General features: G+C 32.3%; 1 long non-coding RNA gene across 1 annotated transcript; it reads left to right on the top strand.

Annotated features, from left to right (window-relative positions):
- Positions 1–1,201: 1,201 nt before the first annotated feature.
- Positions 1,202–14,454, top strand: LOC127729764 (uncharacterized). The gene is made up of 4 exons (XR_007994822.1): positions 1,202–1,277; positions 9,322–9,395; positions 10,870–10,957; positions 11,630–14,454. It is a non-coding gene; the product is annotated as an uncharacterized LOC127729764 (long non-coding RNA).
- The last annotated feature ends 980 nt before the right edge of the window (positions 14,455–15,434 follow it).

Genomic DNA, 15,434 nt, shown 5'->3' with positions numbered 1-15,434 from the left:
AAATTATAAATGGTCAAATTTGTTATACACATTTTGATATCTTTTGGTTAATTTTTCTGGATTATCATAAATATCTTGATGGATTCAGAGAGTTCAGCCATGTTGATTTTAAAGTTAATTATACAAACTTATAATTTCATAACTGTTCCTAATTTTCTTTTCAGACTTTCATCTTGTATACTTGAACAAGATTATATGCCAGCCTGCATCCTTAATTTATCAGATGATGGCTAACCTGTATGTTTAAACTTTATATATCAGGTAATTTATCTCCCCTGCGATGAAAGTCGTGTAAGGCGAGACATATGGATTGCTTTTCCTTCAATGGCGTTAACAATTGTTGAATCAGTGCATATCAGTTTGAGGACTATTTTTAGGCCCTGCCCCCTAGGTCATGGTCCAGTGACTGAATTAATAAACCATGTTGCAGTGAGTGTCCATCAGATTGTCTTTTTCTGAAATTTATGCCAACAGGCGAGACATATCTGTGTCAACAGTTTATTTCCTTAGGTTTTGTTCCCTGTTTGGACCATTTTTCAACAGTAAATTTTGCTGGATTATCATAAATATTTTGATTTATTCTATCACACAGACACGTGCATTTTATACAAACTCATAATTTCAAAAAACTTCTTTTCTTTTCAAACTTTTATCTTGAATACTTAAACAAGATTATATGCCAGCCTGCATCCTGAATGTATCAGATGAATGGTCAACCTGTAATGTTATGCTATATATATATAAGGTCATTTTTATACTCCCGCTTAAAAAAGTGGGGGTATACTGTTTTACCTCTGTCCGTCCGTCCATCCATTAGTCCGTCCATCTGTCCCAAGAATATATTTCGTCGCATCTTTCTCAGGAACTACATCATAAGGATTTCTAAAATTCGGTTTCAGGGTTTATATAAGTCAGCTATACCATGTGATTTGTTTTCAGATTCATTACTCAACAACTTCCTGTTTACCGTCAAGTTTTTGGGCGGGGGTATCATCAGTGAGCAGTACGTAGTTCGCAGTTTCACTTGTTTTGCATCAGGTTTTATTCCTTGCTAGGACATTAACTTTTGACAGTTAAACTAATTGGATAATATAAACATTTTGATATATTCTACCACAGAGTTCATTATATACAAACTTGTAATTTCCAAACTGTTCTTTTCCTTTCAGGCTTTTCATCTTGTATACTTGAAGAATTATATACCAGCCTGCAAATTCTAAATGTATTAGATGATGGCCAACTTCAGTATCCTTTACTTGATAGATGTATGTCAGCCTGTAAGTTTATACAATACATATTAGAAGAAAAAATTTATCAGGTGTTGTTCCCTATTTGGACGATTAAGGTTTTGATAATTAAGTCTTCACTGCACTTATTTTTAATGTTTCATGGCCACAGTTCCTTTAAATGAACAGAGAAATGTTCGTGTACAATTTATTTCAGGTTCAATGTCTACTGTGAAATAGTGATAATTAGATGAATGAAAAATTTCCAAATTTACAGTATTTTTTTCATTATTTGATGGGTCTAGTTTACTAGTTTGTAAATGTTGGCTTACAGATTTACGTTATCACAGTAATGTATGATATTCATAGGTTTCATTAGTGAGAATGTGATATCGCTTGATATCAACTCGAGTTATTTAATTTCAATATAATAATAAACAAGCCTTCGGCGAGTTTACTATTTAAATTAAATAACGAGAGATGATATCAAGCGATATCCAATTCTCACTTATGAAACCTATGAATATCATACATTACTGTGATTCCAGTATGACGTCATATGTGCTTTTCTGATGTCATGAAACTTTAAAATCAGACATTTTAAGACTTTTTGTACGCTTTAGAATGTAATAAGATTTGATAAAAATAAGATTGTCAGGTGAAAAGTGTGTGTGTTTTGTATATTATTGAGGGCTGGACAGGGGGGTAAGTTTCTCCCTGCTCCCGCCCCTCTTCTCCCTTCTCCCGCCCCCTTCTCCCTTTTCTCTCTCCCTTACCTTTTCCGACATACATTTCATTAAAATCCATAAAACATTCAGGAAGAGTTTGGGAAGTGCTATTTTGCAGGTTGCAGGTTGCGGGTTGCAGGTTGCAGATCACACATATAAATATTATATATGTAAAAAGGTCATATTAGGGGAATTAATACATATAAAATCTACCCCATGACTGATAAATTTACAAATTATTTCTTACAATACACATACTGTAGGGTAGACGTATTTTGTCAGTTATCAGTTGTCAGTATTTAATTTTGTCTTTTTTTTTTATCATAATCTTCAAATTCAATAATCATAATTTTAATACACATACATGTATCTTTTGATGCTTATCATACTGCTCAATTGCTATTAATAGTTCTAAACATTGATTCTAGTGAAGTTAAAAGTAATAAAAACTTCAAATTGACATAGGCTAAACAGGTTCTTAATCTAGTTACATAAGTAATTTAATTCCTTTCAGTGGACATTCAAAATCTTTGAGGCTAATATTGAGAAATTGTTAGCTTTAAATAATTATATGCCTTTTTTTTTGCCAAAACAGACGGGGCACCTCTGCTTGTCGGTCTTTACTCAGTGATTCAGCACTTTTGGTTATCTGTAGCAATTATCTGGTTTCTCAACTGTCAAGTCAAACTGTAACTTTATTTTTATAAAACTTTATTCAAGGTGAGCAAAAAAAACACTTTTAAAACAGAAGTGTGTTCAGCTGCTTAAACAGCAATTTTCTGAGAATATATTTCTTTTTGGCCTCCCCAACTTTAAAATGATTTGTCAGAAAGACACAAAACACGATTATTAAGTTTACGTATAATTTCTCCAATACAGAAGTGACGTACTTATATACTGAGGTGTACAAAGGGGAGCTTTTTAAATCGAGTGGTGTCCTTGATTTCAGGTTGCATGTCTTATTAGTATCTCCCAATTACAAGTGCACATCCTAGACATACTTTTTAAATTGTTATAACAAGTGTAACAATTCGTCACATAAGAAACAATAGCAACGAAACTGATCTCAACAAACATGACTTTGGAGAAATAAACTTATACAGGTTTTGATAAGTTTCAAACTGCAAAAGACATTAAAGATGTGAAACACAAGATTAAAAGATGCAGTATTCTGTCAAATAATTTTAGAAAAAAGGAAATTCCACTTACACTGATAACTAAATATATAACCCTACAGTAATAATTCTTAACAGAGCAATTAAGAAACATTGGCAGATTTTTCAAAGAGATGAAAATTGTAAAACAATATTCAATAAAAAGGAGTACTCGTTCCAATGTCCCCCGCGTTGCACTTATTTGATATTTTCAAGTGGCATAACTCTTTTTAAAAAATCAGAATCGTCCACCGTTTTAGAACTTGCTCGAGATATTGCTGATATTAACCTATTGTATAAGTTTTATATAAATCTGGCAAGAATTGTACCCGTTAGAGCGCTAGCGAGGCCATTTTCCATAAATTTAATATTTAAAAGGGACATAACTCTTTTTTTTTAATAAAAAGTTGATCGTCCACCATTTAAGAACTTGTCCAAGATATTGCTGATATCAAACTATAGTATAAGTTTTATAAAAATCTGGCAAGAATTGTACCCGTGAGAGCACTTACAAGAACGGACAAATGGACGTACGGACATACGGACAGAACGACGGACGACCGGTATTTCAATGTCCCCTGCAACGCGTAACGCAGGGGACACAAAGATATCTATCATAGCGTATAAACGCAGTAAAAATTTAAAGGAGCATCAATCGAGAAGAAGACTTTTAAATAGGTACACTTTTTGAGAAGGACCCTTGCTTAGAATGCAATAGAACTTAGCTAAAAAATCCAGAAACACCATTATTTAAAAATATATACAATGATATACATATACATATACATCTACTTAAAAGGCAATAAGTCTTTACCACTATATAGAAACCGTGTCAAGTGTTGATGTTTTAGTATGTATGTTCTATGCATTTGTTGAAAGTTTTACCCAAATATTTGTTAAGTTTTCTCTATTCGAACAGAAAGTCACCGTGCCGTATGTATTAGATAAGCTTATAAAGGGTGTTAGACCAATTAAGTGCATTTACATCTAAAGATATTATGATTAATGTAAATTGATAGATTTCTATTGTTAGGTGTAAGTTTATTTACACCAGAATGTTGTTTAATGTAATTTGATTTGATTTTTGGTGTTTTAAACACCACTTTTAAGCACCGCTTTTGGGCTATTTCGTGGCGGCCAGTTTTTATTGGTAGATGAAGCCAGAGTGCCCGGAGAAAACCACCGACCTTCGATAGGAAAACTGACAATCCTAGTCAATTAAGAGTCGAGTGCATCCGCATCGAACTCACAACCTCAGTGTTGACTGGCTAGTGATTACAGATTACAGTAGTAACTACTTAGACCACTTGGCCATCGAGCCCCCTAATGTAATTGGATACCCTGCCTTTAACATTGATCATAAAATTGTGTAAATTAGATACACCCTCTCATGCTAATGCCCTCAGGGGTATATCTAATACTTAAACCCGCAACCTGCAATCTGCAACCCGCAACCTGCATTTTAGACAATTTCGAAGAGTTTCGCTTAGAAGATTAGTAATGCCATATATTAAAATTAACGAGTATCTCCCCTTTAACATCTAGAACTTTCTCGTGTTAATATTTCATCAATATCAATCCGGTTGTTCAGGAGGAGATGCGCTTAAAAGAGATACATTGATAGACAGATAGGGTGATTTTTATATGTACTTAGTTTCTAAAGAAAAGAGTTCTGTCAACCTGTAATTGAATCAGAAACAACAAGGATGTATAAATGTTTGAAGTGATTGCATATACTGAACATGAAAGGACTTCCAGACATTCACTAAGTATAGACCCCACAGTATACTTGTTGTTTTTGGTTCTTATTGACTAGTGCTTATAGTGACGAATTGTACGGACGGATGACAATAGACATATAGGATCATATAATGATACACAGCAATGATGAATACACAAATGATCACACATGGGTGCACATACCATTTATAACACCAAATATGAATTGAACTGCATTGTAATCTCATATTAACTACAAACATATTTACAGAGATAAGACATTACGTCATATTTATATACATATTTTGCATGTGAACTAAATACAAATGATAAATATAATAAAAACAATTACTTTTTTGGTAAATCTACAGAGTTTTTCTAAAACTACAGAGTTTTTCTAAAACTACAATATTGAAATATTTAGGGGGAAAATTGGGTATCAAAATTGGCGACCTTTTGAACAGTTTTCTTGGTGTCCATGAAAAGAAATAATTGTCAGGCAAGTATAGTTCAAGTTTTTGTTATTAACCCTATATCAGTTTTGAAAAAACAAGAAAAAATGTGTCAAATTTGAATGGGGCAAAAATGGTTACCTTACGAGCCTTATATTATTGTAGTACCCAGGCATTATTTTTCTTTCCCCTTTTAACACATTCTTAAATGTATGTGTACCGATAGCGTACGGTCCAAAGAGTTCATTGGTATGCAGAATTTTGTTACAATTCGAAAAAAAAATGTCTACTGTTGCTGCTGAAAAAAAACCAATTTCAAACGAAGGTGATCCTTAACATTTTGAGGGGAGTAAAGCTACACATTCCAGACATATACTTTAATAATGATCAATAATAGTTCCACAGATACTCAGGAGTTCCAATTCTTCTTCCACTACGTGTCTTTGTATTATTACAGACAACAAGCTCTGCTTCAAAGACGTTTTCGATTTCATTTAATTCTTCGACAGAAACATGTTCTGTGTGTCCATGAATGTTCAGTTCATTGAACTTATCATCGTCCATAATTTATACGGCACCAATATCTTGACCAGAAATATTTAAACTTTCGGAAATAAAAGCACATGGAACCGATGAAGGGGAAGGTTCACAATGAAACTCAAGTGGCTGGTCTCGTTCTTTGTATAACAACACTTTGCATGTTTCGGACGCATCTTTTACACTTTCGACAACTTTGCCATACAGAATCATCGCAGCCCAGCAAATTTCGAGTATTGGCTAGTTTTTGCCAATATTGTTAACATAAGATTTTTTTCTTATGAGTGTTTATCTTTTTATATGTTCTGATCTGTTCTATACGTTATAAAAAGTAAAATCACAAAAATACTGACTTGGTACAGGCATTTTCAAATGTAGAAAATGGTGGATTGAACCTGGTTTTATAGCGCTAAACCTCTCACTTGTATGACAGTCGCATCAAATTCCATTATATTGACAACGATGCATGAATAAAACAAACAGACATAATAGGTAAAAATGTAAAATAGGGGTACAGCAGTCAACACCGTGTCACAATCTTAATCACAACAAAAACGAACAAATATTTAACAAAGAAGTACAAAAAAGCATATATTACATTTAACAACCTTGTAAATGGAGTTTTCCATTGCTGCCCCCTACTATCCAGTCTCCCTCCTCCCGCCCCTCTCTCTCCCTCCTCCCGCCCCCTCTCCCTTCTCCCGCCCCCTCTCTCCCTTCTCCCACCCCCTCTCTCCTATGCTCCCAATACCATGTCCAGGCCCTCGTACATGTAAAACTCTATTTGGATGTCGGGTAATAATTTGTTAATGGTGAATAATAAGCAATTAAATAAAATCGAGATATTTTTTGGTGTTAATGGCCATAATTAATTACCTTATATAAAGGAGAATATGTGCACTACATTATAAATTGACAGAAAAATATTTTTATTCAAGGGTAAATGTTATAATGCAAATAAATATCAGATAATAAATTCAGAAATACATCTTACTAGCCATTTCTATACTAACATTTAATCACCAATCTAACAGACCTAACATTTTTTCTTTATCATTGGTATATCTAAACTTCATTGGTCATTTCTAAGTTGTGTTTTCTTTTTCTTGCTATTTTGCTGGTTTGAATGGTTTCATATACATGTATTTGATAGTTGAAATGTTGTCTTTAGTTTTTATAGAGTTTCTTAGTTATTTATTTCTGAAGTTTATTTATATGATGTTTTAAGTTTTAAAAAGTTTTTTCTATGGAGTCTCATTTGATTCAGTAACACTTAAATTTTTTCGTAATTATTTCAAAATTAATTTTATCAAAATTATATAAACATTGTAGTGCATATTATTCATTACTAAAGTCCAGATCCTTAATTGTCCATATTTGTTTTTATCATTTATGTTATTTAGAGAATTTTGTGTTGATAGCAGCTCTTTAATGGTTTCTGTTTAAATGTATTCTCAAATTTTAGATATTCAATTCTTAAATTAAAGCAGATTAAAAAAAAACGTTGTTAGATTATTTGTAAAATTTAATATTTTTGTGTAAGATTTCCTTCTCTTCATGATCATTTAAGAATTGCTTGGAGTATGCATTTTGACATATTATAGAATTTAAAATTATACTAAAAAAAATATAGAGAAACATGATCAAGAATAGAAGTTTTTTCTAAAATTGAGCAGATAGTAAATTTTTTTCTGGTTAGAAATGCACTGTTAAATTTGAACTCCATGTTGTTTAAATTCACGGTTTATTTTGCATGGTTATGGTTTTCTCCTAAAAACATATTCTGATCCCCAATTTGATGAAAAAAAATATTGTCAAGCAGATGACAAAAAAAAAATATTCTGAATCCAGTTTTTCCCAATACCTTAATGTTAAATTTTGAAGTAAAAGTATAAAACTAAATGAAAAAAAAAAACCAAAAGAACTACCAAAAAACCCCCAAAATTTCATAAGTTAAATAGTAGTAAAAAATAATTTTGTTAAAATGACTAGCAGTGTTTTGTTTATATTATGATGCAACAGTTCTTGGAACATTTTAATATCTTGTCCTTTTAATGCAATGCAATTATGTGCAAGTGGTAGAGTTTTCTTACCTGGCCACACAATTTATTATTGTATTTTGTATTATTATTTTTGGACCTAATGGTTGTGTTCTAGCTGACTTTGAAGCTTTGTAAGGCAAGGGTAAGATATTCATTTTAGTGCCAATCGAGAGTGTGGTTTATATTTGGGATGGAGGGAAAACTTCAAAGAATTTTAATAGGTATCATAAAATAATATTTTAATTGGTCAATAAATAAAGTACAACAAATCTGAGAATAAAATAACACAAAGAAAGATGTGAGTGAAAAATGAATTGTCCATTCCTCGATAGGTTTTCACCTAACATTTATGTGCAGAAATTTACAATATATTAAAAAGAGAAATAAATTGAAGAAAAGAAAACTTTACAACAGAGTATAAATTGCCAATACAAATAAAGTTAAAAGGGGGGAGGTGGTATTTAGAGGCAATACCCAAACCCCTAATTAATATAAAATTTTATTCAAATGGGGAAACCCAAGGGTTCAGTGGGATATGTGGTCATCTGGACTTCTCCCATCCAGCGGTAAATCTTATTTGAAGGGGATCTGTTTTTGTTGCAATGGAATATTAATATACAGTCACATCCGATTTGATTGTGAAGTAGAGATTGATCTCTGCACATTAAAGAACCCTGGCAACAACTCTGAGGGGTATGTAGCTTGCCTGTTGCAAGACAGAATTTCTGCCTCCAAGTTTCCCCTTTTTTCAATGGTAGTTTAAATCTTATACCTTTCATCCTGGTTTACCAATTTTGCAAAAGGTACCTACTGGAATTAATGTCCTGAATATGCATAAAATATTTGCAAGTGGACATCAACTGACTGCAAAGAGTTGGAATGGAATATTATGAAAGATGGTTGTCCAAGCAAGAGATCTCCATGACCAGAGCAAGGGCCTGAGTGAACATTAAAGAGATTAAATTATATTAGATTATTCCCAGTAATGCATTGCTAACTGATAAGTTAAAAGAGCAGACAAAATTAAAGTAATATCTTTTAAACATTTAAATTGAACTTTTTGCATGTCATATTTAGTCATCTTTTTGCAGATTTGCCATTTAATGGATTATGAAAAATTATGTGCGTGGTGATGTATGTTTCATTTACAAATGTTGATCCATTCTTTTTGAGATGCCAAGATTAAACAAAAAGGTTAATTCGATGTTGCTGCAGGACTTGGAAAATTGATACTGTTTTACCTCAAAAGTGCCATTTCATGATAATAATGAGCAGGGTTTAAGCTAGGATTTTGAGAGCTTGTCACTTTTCAATCACTGATAATGAGAAGTGTGAATGAAATATTTCAGAGTTAAGTTATAGGAATTAAATTTTAAATTATTATTAAAATTAAGATTATATGCATTTCTAATTATATCATTTGTTTTAACTTTTAAGCATATTTTTCTAATTTTTTTTTTCAGGATGAAAATAGCAAACAGGAAGTTTTCAAGAGATTATTACCTCAAATCTGAAGTGGTTCAATGCAAAACACGAGGTAATCTTTTCTTAAATTTAAAAAAAAATACTTTAGAAGGTTGATTTATAATGGTCAATGCATCAATAAGACCCAGTCATGTATCTGGCTGGGACCTTAGAACTCTCATAATTTTTGTCGAGCCTGCGACTTTTGTCGCAGAAAACTCGACATAGGGATAGTGATCCGGTGGCGGCGGCGACGGCGGCGTTAGCTAACTTCTTAAAAGCTTTATATTTTAGAAGGTGGAAAACCTGGATGCTTCATACTTTGTATATGGATGCCTCGTTACGAAGTTTCCGTCAGTCACATATCCAATGTCCTTGACCTCATTTTCATGGTTCAGTGACTACTTGAAAAAAAAGTTTACATTTTTTTGTAATGTTAAATTCTCTCTTATTATAAGTAGTAGGATAACTATATTTGGTATGTGCCTACCTTGCAAGGTCTTCATGCCCGTCAGACAGTTTTCACTTGACCTCGACCTCATTTCATGGATCAGTGAACAAGGTTAAGTTTTGGTGGTCAAGTCCATATCTCAGATACTATAAGCAATTATGCTCAAGTATATTCGGTGTATGGAAGGACTGTAAGGTGTATGTGTCCAACTGGCAGATGTCATCTGACCTTGACCTCATTTTCATGGTTTAGTGGTTATAGTTAAGTTTTTGTGTTTTTGTCTGTTTTTCTTATACTGTATGCAATTGGTCTACTATATTTGGTGTATGGAATGATTGTAAGGTGTACATATCTAGCTGGCAGGTGTCATTTGACCTTGACCTCATTTTCATGGTTCAGTGGTCAAAGTTAAGATTTTGAGTTTTGGTCTTTTTTTCTAATACTATAAGCAATAGGTCAACTATATTTGGTGTATGGAAATATTTTATGATTTATATGTCAATGGCGCAGGTTTTATTTGACCTTGACCTCATTTTCACAGTTCATTGCTCAGTGTTAAGTTTTTGTGTTTTGGTCTGTTTTTCTTAAAACTATAAGCAATAGGTCAACTATATTTGTTGAATGGAAGAATTGTTAGCTGTACATGCCTGCCTGGCATGGTTCATCTGACCTTGACCTCATTTTCATGGTTCATTGGTCAATGTTTAGTTTTCTTGGTTAATGTTAAGTTTATGTGACAGTTGTAATAAAGCTTTATATTTAGGACTATCAACATAATATCAATGATTAGTAAAGAAGGCGAGTGCACTCTTGTTACTATATTGAGAAAATGCATAAGGAAAAAAATCCAATAACAATAATGGATGCGATATTCTAGGGATATTGTTCTTGTTTCAAAAATTATCTTTTGAACACTGTTACACTTAATGAAGGCTGATTTTTAAGTGGCTGCTCAGATTGGATAACTTTAACAGAAAATAAAATCCAGAATAGAAATGAGTAATATGCTAATTAATATTCTAATGCTACCAATTAGAAGTTGAAGAAATATAAGTATCTCAGAACAGTAAAACATTTTGATAATTTATTTTTTCAGCTTCATTCAATGCTGGCCCTGCATGGTATTCACAAAGTGCCTTTATTAGATGAAAACTTAATTGGGAATAAATTTACCTGATGTTTAGGTAAGTCAGCATTATTACAAAAACACTACACAAATGCATTGTTAAGAGACTGGTTGTATTCTTGTATAAAATTTCCTTGTTAAAGCATTCAGATGAGTTATTGGCCTTATTTCTACCAGTGCTTCAAAACTAATTGACACATGACAGGACTCATTGCTCAGAGAATTTTTTTCATTAATAACTCTTATCAATGTGAAGATATACTAATTATGTAAAAATGTGTGCATCACACAATCATACTGAGGAAATGGGGGGAATGCATTGCTGAAAATTATTTCAAGGGAGATAGTTATAGAGATTTTTTTCTTCAGGACTAATTTATAAATACAATATCATATCATCAAATCAGATTTGCAAGTAGGGCTGAAATAACATTCAGATCTTTCTGTAAGATTCATTTTTTTATGCAAAAACCACAGAATGGTCAAGTTTTACCATTTGAAACTTTTTCGTCTTCTTAAAACCAATTATTTGCCACCTGGCTTGCATTGTAAACGGATATTCAATCTTGGACACTAAATGGTATAAAAAATAAAGAACTTAGCAGCAAAACATAATCTTAACTGTCAATGATTAACCTGATTATGAAGAATAAATATTGTGACACAGAAAAACTGTTTCTCCGTTTTATTTTTAAGAACCTTGTGATAAAACTTATCATTCCATTTGTAGGTAATGTTTGATGCATCCAATTGTGGATATTTTGAAAAAAAGGTGAAAATGAAGGAAGGACATCAACACACACGAACTTTTTTATTTATTGATTATAAAATTGAGGATAGAGAGTCAAATATAATTTTAAAATATGAAATGTGCGAAAGGCAAAGAGAGAGTCATGATCAGCTAGGTTTTGTGAAGATTAATTTTTTTCATTTTAAAGCTCACTGCTAGAATATTCACTTGTAAAGATTTATCCTGTTTCAACCTTAAAGCTCATAATATTGTTTCCATTTTTTACGAGCTGTTTGACTGATAGACGGTCACTGCTATTTTTTTGTTTGTTTGTATTTATGGTTTAAACAAGATTAATCTAAGAGGAATTGCAGTGTATGAAAGACAGAAAGAAGGACTATGTAAAAGTCTATTCTTTTTCAGCAAAACAGCAGGTTCTTCTTTATAACTTTTTGTATTGAAATAATCAAGCACCTGCCAATTTGTATAAATTGGATAAATCTTGGATGAGTATTACATTGTGTATTGAAAACTGTATTTTTAAAAAGGATACACTAAAAATATTACATAATATAAAATTTAAATCATAAATTTTCATGTTATATCTAAATTATCAAAATTTGCCATTTTGTAGAGCTAATAGTAAAGAAATAATGTAAACAAAAGATAAAGAAAAAAAAAGAAAAAAGAAAAAACTGTAAACTAAGTTCTAGGAAATGGCAGTATGGGATTTCTGAAATTTATAAGTTGTATTGGATCGAAAAGTATTCTTACAACTTAATACATCTTGTGTGTGTGAGGGAGAGAAAGATATTTTGTGGAGGTTTATTTTCTTTCAGCCAAACAGCAGGCACTTCTTACAACTTTTTGTAGACTGGTCTCAAACAAGTTGCCAAAATTAACCTGTCATTTGGTTTAGATAAGATAAATCTAGAAGCGGAAGATAGTATTTTGAGATGCTACTTTTTCTTTGATTTGTTTTATGGCTTGAATCTATGAACAAAGAATATACACTTGAATATGACATGGATCAAAATTTAATAAATCAGCTCTCATTGTTTTAAACATCACAGTCATGTTCTATTCTATGCGTATCTATGTCATTTGTTAACCCCTTCAACACAGAAAGCAAAATCCATGTAATGAATGAGGAGCTAATAGGGTGAAGTTTATGGCAAGGGGAGGGAATACACCTATTTACCTCTTTATTCTGGTCGCTTCCTTTGGTGAAAGGTAATTAATTAGACATTAATAGGAGCACATCAGATGTAATCAAAATTTGCCATTTTGTAGAGCTTCCCGTATGAAATTATAAGGCGTATTATGCCTGGAAATGAGGCGTAAACCAGGCGTAAGTGGTAGTTACGTGTCTAGATCCAGGTGTAAGGGAGCAGGAAACGTAAATTTGTAGTCCGTACGGGCGTAGAAAAAAGTGGTAAACCTGGCGTAAATTGAAATAAGCAAGGCGTAAATTTTCTTACGGGCGGAAAACTGTTGGTATGGGGTAAATCATAATACCCATAATGCTTTGTTTAAAGGATCATGGGAATTTTTTTTCAAAATTTGGCTCTTTGGTTTTAGTTTGCAAGAGTTGGACTTAATGCAGCTTCATACATTCAGGGATAATTAGCTTGTTTTGTGCTTTTTGGAAGAATTTGGAAATATGGAATCAAATTGATTAATAAAAATTGTGAACAAAATGGAAAGTAATACATGGTAAATAATAATTATGTGAGTATATTACCTAAGTTATTAAGTTTTAAGTTCTAACAGTAATTTTGAAATCCCAAAACCTTTATCCTTGGATAATAACATTGAAATCTTTTGCATGAAGTTACATTGCAGTATTATCATTTATATCTTAAAGGACATTAATTTATAAAAAACTTAGTTAATCAAAATGCAGAAGTTTTATTTCAAGAAAAATTAATTGTCATAATTCTTATTTAAACTTAAACTTATTTGAGCCAGTGTCTGTCTAAAATGTATTTATTTATATATTAGCTTCTTCAATGGTTAATATTTCCAGTTTTATGTCAAATAATGAGAAATTAAAGCAACAGTACAGAAGTTTGCATTAAATACACAAAAGTACACAGCTAGGGTAATACACTGATTTGAAATAAGTGTAGTATTATGTAAGGATATAACGCCTGGTTTATTTATTGACCAGGCGTACTCATTTGCATATTACGCCTGGTTTTCTCTGGACCAGGCGTACTCATTTAAATATTACGCCTAATTTTACGCCTGGTTTCCGCCTGGACATGCATTCCTTAAACACTGCAATGACGCCCAGATAAAGTATAATTTTTACGCCTGGTTTCCGTGTCATATACGGGCGTCACAGTTCGTACAGGTTAGTAAAAACTGTAAACTAAGTTATAGGAAATAGCAGTATGTGTTGGTTTGAAATTTAATGATATCTTTTGGATATTAAATTCTTTTTATATTTTAAATTCATCTGATTTGCATATTTGATAGAGAGATAGAACAAGACTTTGTGAAGGTTTATTCTGTTTCAATCTAACAGCAGGTGCTTCTTTCATCTAATTGTAGTCATCTCTTATGACCAATTTTCAATAAAACTACTAAAACCTGCCATTGGATTAAGATTGGATGAATCTAGAAGGAGGGTAAAGTATTTCGAATTTGATTACCAGTACTTCAAAAAATAATTACATTGTTTCTTAATTTTCAATATTTGGAGTAAGAGCATGATATTTTATTAACAAAACATTCAAGTGTTATTTTTTTTTGCGTTTTGTGTATGGTTATTGAAATAATAATATTTCTTAATAAAAGTTTATATTGAAAATCAGCAATGATGGCTTCTTGTCCTAGTATTATATCCCTCCTCGATGAGTTAAGGCTATATTGCATTCACCTTGTCGGTTTGCCCGTTTGTCCAGCAAATATTTCCGTCACATTTTTTCAGGAACTGCTGAACAGGATGACTACCATTTTGGTCAAAGCTTGACAGTGATGAGTTAAAACATGAGAGCTTTTCAGATCTGTGAGGTACCTACTTTCTGATTATGGGGAACCACTACTAGTGATAGGTCAATGATATTTGGTATGCAGTTGTATCAGCATTGGCACATCTCATTTCCATGGAGATTATTTGGCCCCGTCCCCTCGGTCATTGTCTACTGACTTTGAAACTTTTGCTTAGTTTTCATGTATTAGTTTGTGATTAGGTCAGTTTATGGGTAACAACTAGTGGTAGGACAATGATATTTAGTATGTTGTATTAGCATTGGCACATCGTATTTCCATGGAGAATGTTTGGCCCTGTGCCTTCAGTCATGGTTCTTTGACTTTGAATATTTTGCATAACTTGCATGTTGAAGTTTTGCTAGTTAAATATCATCATTTGCATTTTACTAGCAAACTAACATAAAGGCGAGGCATATCTCTGTGTTAACAGTTTATGATAATGTTGATGTATGATGCTCAGAAGTATTCATAAGATCCCTTATATTATAGTAGGTCACTTTTATGAGAGGTATTTAACTGTTGAGCTTGCATTTTAGACATTTTTGTTTGTTCATATTAAGGCTATTAATAATGATTTGTTCTATCTCAATTTACATCTGATGGAACCAGTCACTGGCCTTTCAACTTTGATCCAAATCTGAAACCTGGTCATTGCAAGGGTTCAACTCAGATCTTGATTAACAAGGATTGCCTGAGTTTTTCTGCTGAAGATTGGTGGTTCTCTCCGGGTATTAGTTCCATCTTCCTCCACCAACCATAGACTGATTGCCATATATATATAGCCAAGGTTGCTGAAAGTGGCCAA

This window comes from Mytilus californianus, unplaced genomic scaffold (genome assembly GCF_021869535.1).
Source record: "Mytilus californianus isolate M0D057914Y unplaced genomic scaffold, xbMytCali1.0.p SCAF_2, whole genome shotgun sequence".
NCBI lineage: Eukaryota > Metazoa > Mollusca > Bivalvia > Mytilida > Mytilidae > Mytilus > Mytilus californianus.
The sequence above is the reverse complement of the archived record's forward strand: the minus strand, read 5'-3'. Positions and strand labels throughout refer to the sequence as shown.